The following is a 14818-nucleotide window of genomic DNA, read 5'->3' on the forward strand; positions in this document are numbered from 1 at the left end:
CCATAAGCCATCTTCTTTTTCCAACCACCACCACCGTTTACACAAAAGACTAATATTCATTCTTTTTAGGTCTTTAATCCCTAACCCTCCTTTTTTCTTACTCTTGCAAATTATTTCCCATTTTACCAAATGGTATTTCTTTCTAATCCCACCACCTTGCCAAAAGAATGTTCTCCTAATCTTGTCTAAATGATACACAGTAGTCTTTGGAAGTAGATAAACTGACATATGATACATTGGTGAATTGTTCAAACTTGCAGAAATAAGAGTCGATCTACCAGCAATAGATAAATTCCCTCCCTTCCAAACATCAAGTCTCTTATTACTCTTCTCAATCAAAGGCAGCCAATCACTAACTTTCAATCTATTTGGACTAACAGGCACCCCAAATACTTTATAGGAAAGAGACCCACTTGGCAATTGAACATCTCAGCATAAGATTGACCCCAGTTTCCTTCATCATTTATCATCAATATTTCACTTTTGTTGAAGTTTATTTCCAGACCAGCAAGCATTTCAAACAAATACAAGAGTTTCATATGCATAGCACCTTCAAGGTCATGTTTAAGAAAAATTATAGTATCGTCGGCTTACTGTAAAATTGCCACTCCATTTGGCACAATATGACTTATCGGACCTGTGATCAAACCATTTTGTTGAGCTTTGTGTACCATTCTTGTTAGACAGTCTGCTACAAAATTAAACAGGATTGGGAATAAGGGGTCCCCTTGTCTCACTCCTTTGTAACTCCTAATGTAAGACCCAATTTTGTTATTTATTTTCACAGAGACAGTACCCCCCAGAAACAACCTGTTTGATCCACTCACACCATTTCTTCCCAAATCCTCTTTTTTCTAGGCAGGTAAAAAGCAATTTCCAATTTACTTTGTCATATGCCTTCTAGAAATCAAGTTTCAAAATGACCGCTATCTCATTCCTCCTCTTAATCTCATGCAAAATTTTGTGTAAGCACATAACTCCTGACAAAATATTCCTATTTTTCATAAAGCCGTCTGTGTGCTATGTATCAACTTATTGGCTACTTTTTCAAGTCTTATTGTCAAAGTTTTTGTAATCAGCTTATACAGACAATTCAACAAACAAATCGGTCTGAACTGTTGTATTTTACTGGCCTCTTTGATTTTTGGAAGCGAAGTTATGATCCCATAATTTAAACGACTGATATCAACCTTCAAATTATAAAAATCATCAAACAATTGCATAATATCAGGTCTAATAATATTCCAGCAGCTTTGGTAGAATTCAATAGGGATTTTATCAGGCCCTGCAGCTTTATTTTTTTCCATTTGGTTTAATGCTTCCTTTATCTCATTTTCAGAAAAAGGTCTGCATAAAAAGGTATTCTCTTCCTCAGAAACCTTGGGAATCCCATCCCACAGAGAAGGATCTAGTTGAACCTCATATTCAATTGAAGGTTCAAATAAATCAGAGTAATATAGAAGCATGTTTAAGCAAATTGTCATCTCCCTCAATCAAAATACCATCATTTTCAAGATTTAAAATTTGATTCTTTCTTTTTCTTCCATTAGCACATTTATGAAAATAAGCCGTATTGTTGTCACCCTGTAATAACCAAGTTTCATGACTCCTTTCAAACCAATATAATTCTTCTTGCTCTAGACTTTTCAGGTTTTCACATAACAACCACACCTTTCTATCAAGTTGGGCATTATCCAAACCACTCTCTTCTTCAAACTTTTTCCAATTCAGCTAGCTCCACCTGATATTCTTTTCTTTTTTTCTCAACTCACCTTGGAGATTGAATCCCCAGCCTTTGAAATTTTGTTTGAAAATTTTAAGTTTCTGTTGTATCTTATCAATGGTACTTCTAGCCCTACATGGCTTCATCCAAATCTTTTTGACAAGAGGATAGAACTCAGAATTTTTAAGCCAACCCAACTCAAATCTAAATTGAATAAAAGGCAGATTGACTCTTTTTCCAGTGGATACAATAAGAGGGTTATGGTCAGATACTTCCCATGGCAATCTGCTAACAGAAGCTTGAGGAAAAATATCTTCCCATTCTTTTGTTACCAAAACTGTATCTAACTTTTCAAGAGTGGGAATTTCTTGATTATTTGACCAAGTGTACATCCCTCCTCTCATAACAATCTCCCTCAACTCATAAAAGTGAATCAAAGAGTTAAACAAAGGAGTATGTCTATGTACACTGTCCATGGAGTTTTTTCTTTGATATATCTTATAATATTAAAATCTCCACCGATTATCATGGGTTCAGAATTAGATGCACAAAAATGGGACAATTCGGCTAAAAAATCTAACTTCTTCTCTTCTTGGGCTGCTCCATCCACAACTAACAAATTCCATTTCAACTTTAAAGCTTTATCCCACAGATTCATTTTTAGCATAAACTCTCCTTGATTGAATGATCCCACATCAAATCTTTCAAGCAACACCCCAACCAATATTCCCCCAGATTTACCATTGGAAGGATTCCACATCCAAAGATAATCCTGACTTCCATCGAATTTTCTTAAAAGAGAGTCACTACAATCAGCTATCATAGTTTCCTGTAAGCCAATAAAATGAAACTTGTGTTCAAGAATAAGATTTTTTTAAGAAGGTAGAGACCCCTTTCTTTTTAAGGCCTCTACAATTCCAGAATAATCCATGAACTATCATTTTTTCTTTTGTTTTTTCCTTTTATTCAGATTCACAGAAATTTTCAAATTCCTGGAACCTGGCAAGCCATCTTCCTAGTCTTGCTTCCTCCGCCCCCCCCCCCCCCCCCCCGGGGAGAAACTGAACCTTTTCTTTTTACCAAACTTGCTTTTTTCTTTGATTGCTGAACCAACATTTTTGCAATGTCAGAATCCTCATCAGAGCTAACTATAATGCTAATGTGATCTTCAGTAGGGACAAACTCCACAATCTCAACACTACTTTTTACCTTAGATTGATTCATTTGTTTTAAATGCAGACAGTTTCTAGCATTCTCTAACTACTTAAGCATATCAAAACTAGCATACTCAGTGTCCTTACTAACACACCCATATCTTTAGCTAGATCATGTAACACTTCATTCTCAATATCAGCAAGAGCATGAGGTTTTTTTGTGTTACCTTCGAGATTCCTCTTCTTAGCAATGGCTGCATTTCTTTCCAGCATAGTGAGATGGATAACCCCATTCAAGCGTTCACTTCTTCTTTCAGCTTGAGGCACCTTAGCTTCCCCATCATCTTGCATCTTCTCAGTGTTCAAACTATCACCCACCACCAAAGGCATCTTCTGTTAGGGGTTAAGCTCCTGAGGTTGTAGCTATGGTGGATTGGGGGCCGGGGCTTGAAGACTCGACGTCGAGGCGGCCGAGAATGGGGACGGGAACGCAGCACCCTCTCTGGTTGAAGAAGTGGCCGGCCGTGGCGTAGAGGCGGTAACGCTGGCACCGAGGACGGCGGCGTGCCGCGAAAGGGCTTCAGGACACCGACGTGAAAAACGTCGTGAATTCGGGCACCCTCCGGCAGCCGAAGACGATAGGCCACCTCGCCTAGGCGTTCAAGCACCATGAACGGCCCAGCATACTTGGGCCCCAGCTTGCCCTTGCTGCCCGGAGCGACAGACTGGTTGTGGCGAAGCAGACGGAGCAACACCCAATCGCCAACCGCGAGCTCAAGAGGTCGGTGCTTGGCGTCGTAGAAGCGTCGCGCATGTTCCTGAGCCTGCAGAAGGCGCGCCCGAACCTCGGCGAGGAATTCATCCCTGTTGGCGAGCAGGGCGTCCACAGCATCCGTGCGCGCGCCCCCCGGAACATAGGGCAGGAGCTCCAGCGGTGCGCGACCGTAGACAACAGTGAAGGGCGACGTCCGTAGGGCAGAGTGGTAGGCGGTGTTGTAGCAGAACTCTGCCCACGGAAGCCAGTCGAGCCAATCCCGGGGACGATCGCCAGTGAGGCAACGAAGGTACATGGCGATAGTCTTGTTAACCGCCTCGGACTGCCCATCCGTTTGCGGGTGGAAGGCGGTGCTCATGCGGAGTTGGACGCCCGCCTGACGGAACAGATCGCGCCACACGTGGCCCGTGAAGACCGGATCACGGTCACTGACAATGGAGTCCGGGAACCCATGGAGGCGGACGATGTCGCGGAAGAACGCGCGGGCGACGGAGGAAGCCATGTACGGGTGGCCCAACGGGATGAAGTGGGCGTACTTGGAGAAGCGATCGACGATGGTGAGGATGACGCTCTTGCCGTGGACTTTGGGAAGCGCCTCGACGAAGTCCATGGCAATGTCAGCCCAAACACGCGATGGCACCGGCAGGGGCTGTAGCAAGCCGGCCGGGTGCATCGCCTCTGTCTTGTTGCGTTGACACGTCGCACACGCCCGCACGTAGTCATGGACGATGCGGCGATCATGCTCGACGAAGAATTCGGTCCGGAGCCGCTGCAACGTCTTTTGGAGGCCTTCATGCGCGTTGGTGTGGGCCAGCTGCAGAACGTCGTCGAAGACCGAGGAGGTTGCTGGGACGTAGACGCGACCCTTGTAGAGGAGGCCGTCTTGCAGCGCCCAGTCGACGCCACGCGCGCCTGAGGCCACCTCGTCGCGGAGCGCTCGCAGCTCGTCCGACGCGGTCACCTCGCGCCGGAGCTGGTCAAAGAGTTGGAATGTGGGAACGGAAATTGCCGCGAGGACCGGCGCGGCTGGAGGCAGCGCGGCCAGCAGGGGTGCGTCGCCATCTCGCCGGGAAAGCGCGTCAGCGACGACGTTGAAGCGCCCTGGTCGGAACTCAATCCTGAAATCATAACCCATGAGCTTACTGATCCAGTGGTTCTGTGGAATCATGGAGAGGCGTTGGTCGAGGAGGAACTTCAAGGCGTAGTGATCGGTGCGAACAATGAAGGAACGGCCCCATAAGTAGGGCCGCTAATGCCGAACGGCCTGCACCAGGCCAATCAACTCCCGCTCGTAAGCGGCGACCTTTAGGTGACGCGCCGCGAACGGCCGACTGAAGAACGCCACGGGCCCGGCGCCTTGGTGCAGGACCGCCCCAAAGCCGGAGCCCGACGCGTCGCAGTCGACGAAGAACTCGTTGTCGAAGTCCGGGAGGTGCAGGACCGGAGCTGCCGAGAGCGCCGTCTTCAATGCCGCGAACGCCGCGTCTGCCGCTTCTGTCCACAGGAACGCATTCTTGCGCAGGAGGCTGGTCAGAGGCGCGGTGAGGGTACCGTAATCCTTGATGAAGCGCCTGTAGTATCCTGCCAAGCCAAGGAATCCACGAAGGCCACGGGCAGACCTCGGCTGCGGCCAAGACTGCACTGCTGCGACCTTGGAGACGTCCATGGTGACACCCGCATGCGAGATCACGTGTCCCAAGTAGTGAACTGTTGGAGCCACGAAGGAGCACTTGGACCTCTTGAGGTGGAGCCGATGGGCGCGCAACACCTCGAGGACGGCGCGCAGCTGAAGAAGGTGCTCCGTCCACGAGGCGCTGTAGACGAGGATGTCGTCGAAGAATACGAGCACGCACCGGCAGAGAAAGGGTTTCAGCACCATGTTCATGAGGGCCTGGAACGTCGACGGCGCGTTGGAGAGGCCGAACGGCATGACGAAAAATTCAAAGTGGCCATGGTGAGTGCGGAACACCGTTTTGGCCACATCGTCCGGGTGAACGCGCACTTGGTGATACCCCGAACGGAGGTCGAGCTTCGTGAAAAACTTTGCACCATGGAGCTCGTCCAGCAACTCCTCGACGATCGGTATGGGGAACTTGTCCTTCACAGTGACCGCGTTGAGGGCGCGGTAGTCCACGCAAAACCTCCACGATCCGTCTTGCTTCTTGACGAGCAGGACCGGCGCCGAGAATGGGGACGTACTGGCGCGGATCGTGCCCTGCTGCAGCATCTCTTCACATTGCTTCTCCAGCTCGTCCTTTTGCAATTGGGGATAGCGATAAGGACGCACCGCAACTGGTTCTGTGGCCGGCTTGAGGTGTATCCTGTGGTCACACGCGCGCGGTGGAGGCAATCCGGTCGGCGATGCGAACACATCGGCGTAGGACTCTAGCAGGCGCTCGAGGATGGTAGGCTCTGTCCCCTTGGCCGAGAACCCCCGGATAACCTGGAGCCGCTGCAGCGAAGCGGCTGTGGCCGCAGTGCACGGCGAGCCGACTCCATGCCACAGCACGCGGCGGCCCTTAAACGTGAACTCCATGCACAGGTTGTCAAAGTCCCAAAGGATAGGGCCGAGGGTGCGGAGCCAAGCTATGCCGAGGACCATGTCGCAGGAGTCCAACGGGATGGCGTAGCACTCGACGGTGAAGGCTTCGGCCCCAATCCGGAGACCGACGTCGCGTGCGATGCCGCGACACCTGACGCGATCTCCATTAGCCACGATGACATGAGCGCCTTCGCTGTCCTAGAAGTGGATCTCCGCGCGCCGCGCCGCCGCTCGGCTGATGAAGTTATGCGTAGAGCCCGAGTCCAGCAGCGCAGTGAGTTTGTGCGGCCCCACCCGCACCCGGAGTTGCATCGTCTCCTCAGACCGTATGCCGGTGATCGCCGAGAGCGAAATCAGCGGCTTGTCGGGGTCGAACGGAGGGTCGGCGGCCAGCGGGGTGTCGGCGTCGTCATGATCGTCCGGTTCTTCGATGATGTAATCGGCCGCCTCAAGGAAGAACAGCCGGGCGCACTTTTGGCCCTGGACGTAGGGTTCATCACAGTTGTAGCAGAGGCCTAGCTTTCGGCGCTCCGCCATCTCCTCGGGTGTAAGGCGCTTGAAGGCCCGAGGCACCGATGTCGATGAAGAACCCGAAGAGGAACCAGCCGGGCCGGTCAGGGCCGGCGTCGATCCGGCCGGTCGACGTCGCGGTGGTGCAGGCAGAGCGAGCTGAGCCGGCGCGTTCCGGTGTTCGTAGGCGCGGGCCAGGTGCATGGCGCGTTGCAGGTCCTGTGGGTCATGTAGTTCCACGTCGACGCGGATATGATCGGGCAGGCCACCCGTGAAGAGCTTCGCCTTCTGCCCTGGGGAGAGACGTCCAGCGTGTGCAGCCCGCGCCTGGAACGCCTCCATGTACGCGTCGACCGTCGACGTGAACGGCAGCCGGGCCAGATCGGAAAGATGGTTGGTGCTCAGGGGAGGCCCAAACCGCTGATGGCACAGCGTGCGGAACTCCTCCCACAGCGGCCGGCCGGAATCGGCCTCGAGGACCAGGTGCCATTGCTGCGCGACTCCGGTGAGGTGGTAGGACGCGAGCCAGACCTGATCGGCGTGGCACGTCTGATGGCCCTGGAAGAATTGCTCGCACTTGTTCAACCACCCCAGCGGGTCCTCCTTCCCGTCGAAGGTGGGGAACACAAGCTTATGATACTTGGGCACGACGTGACCCTCCCCTGCAGCCTCTGGCACCGGCGGAACATGCAGGCGAGGAGGGGTCTCCACCGTGGGAGCCGTCGACACAGCCGCCGCCCCCATGATGGACTCGAAGGACGGCACGGGGACGGCGAGTGAGGGAAGGAGATGTGTGTGATCGGCACACCGAACTGGGGAGCCGCAGCCGACGTGAGAGGCGCCGAGGCTGGGCCCGAGGCCAAGGGCGCCGATGGCGCGGACGAATTGAAGGCCGTGAGCACTGGCATGGAGGACGCTGGCCGGCCGTCGGAGCCCGGCAATGCGGGCTGATGAAACTACGCCCGCGTGGGGGGGCGCAACCGTCGATTGCCCCGACGCGCGCCGCCAGATCGCCCATCTGGAAGTTCATGAAGGTGAGCTGGTTCTGGATGCCTTGGACGGCGTTGGTGAATTGCTGGAGCGTGTCGGTGGGGACGGCGTACAGCTGGGGCGGCGGTGGTGGCTGCGCGGATAGAGGCAGGGTGGTGGTGGGGACGAGCGCCCCGGCAGAGGCGATGGGCTGCGACACCCCAATGGCCGGCGTGACCAGGGGCGCAGATGGGTTGGAGATCGGTGGGAACGACGGTGACGGGGAAACGGTGGCGGGTGGAACGGCTGGTGACGAGGTCCCGGACGAGGCCATCAAGTCTGATACCAGGTTGTTAGGGGTTAAGCTCCTGAGGTTGTAGCTATGGTGGATTAGGGGCCGGGGCTTGAAGACTCAACGTCGAGGCGGCGGTGCCGTGCTGCCGAGGAGGGGTTAGGGCTGCGGCTGGAGGGGACAAGGAAACAGGAAGGGAGCGCCAGGCGCCCAAGGGTGTCTTTGTGACACAATCCCAGGCTGATTCCTTTCATCTCAGAGTTGGACTCTTATAGTCCTTACAAACCGAAACAACTTGACTCATTAGACTAACAAACTCTGCTACTAATCTGGACCCAACCTCTAAAACTCTCAACTAACTAAATCTGTTAGGACTCTTAGGTCTAGCCACTTCGCCTAGCATAGGTCTTGCCGACCATAACATCTTCTTGGTGTTAATATCAGTAGCCCCCACCAAAGATCTAGTCTGCCCCTCATCAGTGATAACACTTTCTTGAGAGTTAATAATAGCACCATCAATCATTGCTCTATCATCATGATTGTTTTCAATAGAAGGAGCCACAATAGAAAGAGTATCGTCAGTATTCAGAGAATCATTCTTTTTTCTGGATCTGAAGCTCAATGTTTAGATTCTGAGAAGCAGCAATATCTCTTGCATATTCTTCCATGAACCAAACCTACTGATCAGCACTGTTCTCATTCACCTAAGATCCCCCTTGTACTTCATCATTATATGCATCAATTCTCCTAAGCCTTTCACTTAGTGTGTCACTTTCAGCATCTGATTCCACAAAGGTATCAAGAATGTGCACTTTCTCAGCAACTTCTTCAGTGGTAATCAACTGTGAAGCCACTTTCATGGAGGATTGGCATATTGTCCCCGCTGCAGGTCCCTGATCCACAACCTTATCTTGACAACTTTCAAACTTACTGCCTTGCAGCTTAGGAGCTGAACTAGAACCAAGAGCAGTCTTTTGTTGTTGAGGTCCCTTACTAGAACCAACATTGTTGATTTGATTACCACCTTGATTAGAAGGACCACCCAATTGGAGGGCCTTGGGTTGCTCATCAGCCTTCATTCTCTTGGGATCAGGACCCTTCTCTGTGATCTTGATGCCACTATTCAAAGTCTTAATGGTTTGCCCCTCCTAGATCTCTCTTTCAAAGATGAAATCATGGAGGTGGATCCCCAGGGTTCCTTCAGCAGTCCTAGGTACCTTCTGAACATCTCTACAAGCAATCTTGACTCTCACATAATCAGCTCTGAATCTTATTTTTTCATCAATCTCCATGACTTTAACAACCAGACCTCCAACTTTAGCAATAGTTCTGATTGATCTCTGATCGGTTGGAATGTCCTTTACCCTAAACCAGGCTTGCTCCAAAACACTTTTTGCACCCATCTTAGGAGACCACTGCTCCACTTTCATGTAAGCATCGGCAGACATCATAGCAAGGCCTTTGAACTGACTCCAATCAAATACCATCTTGGCAGTAGGAAATCTCATGATAAACCTATTGTCCCCCACCTGCCTTGCATTCCATTTCCAAGAGCTAGACTCAGCAATCATCATAAAGTGCTGCTCAATTTGTTTAGCAGTTGCATGACCTTCAAGAATAGAGATAACTCCTATGTTTTCCTTCTCTTTAGCTAGCCTTGGATCAATACATTCCTCTATGAAAAAGAAACTTTGGCCTTCTACTTGGGCAGCACAAAGTTCAGGACCCGTATTCTAGATCACACACCTACAATCATAAGCAGTGTGGCTGTTGAAGCCACAGATTTCACACATCATCCTTCTACAATCCTTAGTTGCATGGTTGAAAAGCCCACATATCTCACAAGCAACTTTGTTTTGCACAGGAACATGAGGTTTGTGAGAAGCTTTAGAAGCATCAGACATTTTGTTACCTTCCTTATCCTACAGAACCTCTTGATTTTCATCATCAGCTTGATCTCAAGCCTCAGTGGTACTGCCAGCAGCCTTTTCCCACTTATCATTAGTCTTCTCTTGTGCCATGGGAGCTTCCTCTGCAGTAGCCTTCTCGGCTTCAGCATTGTTGATGGTCACTGACATCAATTATAAACCATTAACATAACCTGTATTTATACTTAATTCCAACACCAAACATAGGTATAGGGGTTTAAACTAATGAATTTTATGAGCTTTGGTAGATATTTGTATGCAGGAGGATTTATCTAGAAAATAGCTCCCGGGACCACTGTCATACACTCCAAACAAGCAAACCGACGACAACAAGTGATTTAAACCACGAAAAGTGCGAAAGACAACTCTAGAAGGTTCTAGAAGACACCACGCCGAAGCTTGGGTCAAACGGCCACGAAAGTGGGCTGGCCGGCCCAAGTCCTAGGGAGGGTGGCCTACTACGGAGTCCATTTGCCCTCCGCTGCCACGTATGCGTTTTCAAGATCTACACCATTAATTTAAGGCGGTTTATAGTCGGTGCATCCAACGGTGATCGAGGGAATTGACGCGGATTGATGACGTGGTGATTCCTTGCCCCCTACTCCACCTCGGCCTATATATAGCAGCCCCTACCCCCTGGAGCCATCCTAAAATCCTAATTTATATTCTCCTCGTCAGGATCAGAGCCAGCTATCAAGAGAAGATTAGTCCTCCATAGGATCTAGTCTTTAGAATAATCACTTAAATGGAAATGATAAATAGTTGCTCTGTTGTAATTTCTTTCAAGTACCTAGTTTTCAGCCTCGAATTCTCCTAAGTTTTGGATACGACTGATTTGATATAAGGATTTACTCTGAACTTGAAACTCGTGGGTAGGCGGTAGCATATGCTTGATCTAAGTCTAGGTAATTGACGGATATAATATAAGAAGGTCTAAGCTACTGTTTATCTTGTTCCAAGTGACACTAAAGTTCTAGAGATTTATCTTTAGAAAAACACAAAAATGCTACATGATGAGTTACTGTATGAATTCTTACTAGAGTCATACATGTTATTTAGGCTAAAAAAAACTTTCACATATATGTTGCTTGCTTTTACATTGAGTTTTGTCAAGCTTTGTTGATCCTTATGAGAGGTTTGTCATGCTCTTAAAATCAAGATCACGTACACACCACCTAAATATGCACTACTCCTACACTAGGGGTAGGCGCAAGAACATGTCTTCCATTTAGATCCACCCAAAAATGTTCTACTCTTATATAGGGAGTGAACACTAAAAACGTGCTTGTTAGGTTTCCCATCCACCAAATAAATGCTCTAAGTTCTTGTTGCTATCTGTCAAAAGTTTTGTTGCAGAAAAAAGACATGGGGCTATGCAAAAGTTATTCATAAAAAAAGAAGAAAAAAGAAAAAAAAGAGATGAGAAAAAAATGGACAAGTGTCCGAAATATTTAAAACAATAGGTACTTAGATACTCGCCTGAAAAAAAGAGAAGAGAAAGAGAGATGAATAAGATAGTCCCTACTCTCTAGCAAATGTTTCCAAGTTTCAAAGGAGAGATATGTTTTCAAGGAGCATAGTAGAATTAGGTTAGCCACCATATATATCCACCATATATCCACACACATCCACATATATGCATTGCAAGTATGCTCTAACTTTCTCCCTACCTATAAACTCTACATAAGCCTTAGTGGCATTCATCTTTATTGCCTTAGTGAGGATCCACAAATACCACATATATTGAGAGACTTGAGAGTGTCATACAATAGAATCTCTGAGTTTTATTTTGAAAACTTATAAAAACTCTAGAATAATGGTAGAACAAAGAACTTAAGAGATAGTACTTGACTTGATCGTTCTATCTTTCAATTGCTCAAGACCCAAGTGAAGGCTAAGAAGCCCCATGATTAAAGGTAATGTGGGTAAGTTTAAAAGTCAGATCAGTTTATTCTAACCCGGAGAAGAATTTTTTATTGAACGCATGTATACTTTGGAGGCATGAAAATATTGTAGCAACTCCTGATCCATTGCTGAGTTTAGCTTTGCTCAGGGACTGACAAAGGTTAAGCTTGGGGGAAATTGTTGACGATCACTAACATCAATTATAAACCATCAACATAACATATATTTATACTTAATTTCAACACCAAACATAGATATAGGGGTTTAAACTAATAAATTCCACGAGCTTTGGTAAATATTTGTATGCATGAGGATTTATCTAGAAAACAGCTCCCAGGACCACTGTCATACACTCTAAACAAGCAAACCGACAACAACAAGTGATTCAACCCGCGAAAACTGCGAAAGACAACTCTATAAGGTTCTAGAAGACATCACGCCGAAGCTTGAGCCAAACGGCCATGAAAGTGGGCTGGCCAGCCCAAGCCCTGGGCTAGCCCGTCTACTACGGAGTCTGTTTGCCCTCCGTAGCCTCGTATGCGTTTTCAAGATCTACACCGTTAATTTAAGGCAGTTTATAGTCGGTGTATCCAACGGTGATCGAGGGAATTGATGCGGATTGATGATGTGGCGATTCCTTGCCCCCTACTCCACCTCGATTCCTTGCCCCCTACTCCACCTCGGCCTATATATAGCAGCCTCTACCCCCTGGAGCTATCCTAAAACCCTAATTCATATTCTCCTCGTCAGGATCAGAGCTAGCTATCAAGAGAAGATTAGTCCTTCATAGGATCTAGTCTTACAAATAATAGTGAGATAGAGAGTGAGGGAAGAGTTTGGAGGAGGTGCCAGCCTATCGGTACTCTCTCTACGGCTTGTACCTTGGCGGATTCAAGTTCTATCTGAGCTTATGTCTGAGAGTTCTTTGGTAATCAACTTTTGATTCAAGTAAGCATCTTATTTATATTGTTCATCAGGTTTACGACTCTTTTGAGTGCTTTATTCTCTACATAGGGGGAGTAAAGTATTAATCGTAAGTGTAAGCGTGGTGCTTAGACTTAGGTTAATCGTGGATGCACCCTGCATTCCGGAATGTGGTAGATTGCGTTAGTGACATAAGTTCTATATAGCCTATACTATATAGCTTCGTTGATCCATTGTAGTCCACCTCCCGTCTATAGGCGCACGTAGAACGCAGTTGCGAAGGAAAGCATCCTCTGCTGGTGTCTTTCCCTAGTAAAGTCCCTAGTTGAATAGTAGAAGACATAAGCTTACCTAAGTCAGAACTAGAGAATTTTAGTTATCCTCTCTACACTCCTATTTATCCTTAGTCTTGTTGCTACTCCTAGTTAAGTTAAACTTTAACCTAATCGCTACCCCTTGTTAAGTTAGACCGTAGTTAGTCTCACACATTTTCCTGTGGATACGATACTTGGAATACTTCCGGATGAAAGCTACAGCAGTATCCGTGTGCTTACGGATTTATCTGTGTGCGTTAAATATACCAACAAGCATCATTCTAGTCATGACATCCCAAACATTGCGCCCCCTTCCTCTTCCAGGATCACCTCTTACCTGCCCTCTCCCATGGCCGCCGCCACCACCACCCCAACCATGGCCACCGCCTCCACCTCCACCCCAGCCGTAACCTCAAACCACCTCGGCCCTGCCCAAAAAAGTTGAGGTGACTCCCCCCTTGGCTCATCTTCATGCACACCATATCCGCAGGTTTTGACAGCACCGCGGATGCAAAGGACTTGGTAGGAGCACCCTTCCATAGGTGGCCGACGAATTTAGTGAGGTTGGAGGTCTTGGATTTTGGTGGAGATGGATTTAGGGGCTCCGATGGAGGGGATGGGTTAGGGTTAGGAGGAGTCGCAATCAGAGTTTGGAAAGGGAAGGTTGAGCAGCCGGGGGAGGTAAACGACGAGCGGTGAGCAGACACGCTGTCTTCCCTCACCTCCCTCTCACCTCCACTCCGATGACCGACGCGTGTCTCATCTCCAGGCATCCGCCCTAGGATCCCCGGTACGATCCTCACCTTAGGAGGTGGCCGGAACCACGGTCGCTGACGGGTAGGTCCCTTGATGACCAGGTGTATGGACTTGAAACTCCCCTTTCCCGCCTTTGGTACCCCCTCCTCCGGTCCGCCATTGGAGGTCCATCGGAAGCTGATCGGAATCGATTTGATCTTCACCACCTCCCGTCCAATCTCCTCAAGTGGAAACACCTCCGTCATCGCAAACTTCCGCGATGAATCAAAAGGAAATCCGACACCTCTGGGCTTGTTTCGCCGACGAACGCTCTCGGTAATCGTCGGCGATGACCTCGTGAAAACCTCAGACACTGCTTCTCCAGCCTGAACACCGCCAGGATCCCCGACCGGTTTCCATCCCTTAGCAGAATCCCGCCCCGTGAGACGGGGGGTTCGCCGGAGGATGAACGACGGTGGCCATGGCAGAAACCTTGGACACGCAATCAACAGACTGTGTCACTGTGTTCGGCTGGGGACGAAAAAACCTCTGTTCTACTACTTATGAGCTCTGTTCTTTTAATTCCCTAGCTGCTGCTGCTCATAACTTGGTACAGATGCAATTTTTAGTTGGTACTACCTCCGAGTCGCAGAAAATAGTATTAAATTAGATTTGGTCCAAAGAGGCAAACGAATAAAGCACAAATTGATAAAGGGGTTACAGGCGTGGGGCGGACTTCCTTCGCTCGCGGCGGTGGAGGCAGCATTCGGCGCCCTTCCGGTGCCCGGCCGAGCCCTCCGCCGACGCCGACGCCGCCGCGCCGCGCCGCCAGCGTGCTTGGACATTTAGGTTCGGATGCCTCCGCATGGTTCCGTTGGCTGATCCAAACACGTCGTTCGTTGGGCTTGGGTGGGCTAGATGGGTTGGTAGGAGCACCTCGGTACGTATGCGGGGGTGAGACTTAGTCAGGCCCATACTAGCTTTTAGGGCCCAGTACGGATGCAAATGGGGCGGCGGTGGGCAGCCCACCCCACGTCCGCTGGAGCC

The sequence above is a fragment of the Miscanthus floridulus genome, chromosome 9 (assembly GCF_019320115.1).
Source record: "Miscanthus floridulus cultivar M001 chromosome 9, ASM1932011v1, whole genome shotgun sequence".
In the NCBI taxonomy this organism is placed as follows: Eukaryota; Viridiplantae; Streptophyta; class Magnoliopsida; order Poales; family Poaceae; genus Miscanthus; species Miscanthus floridulus.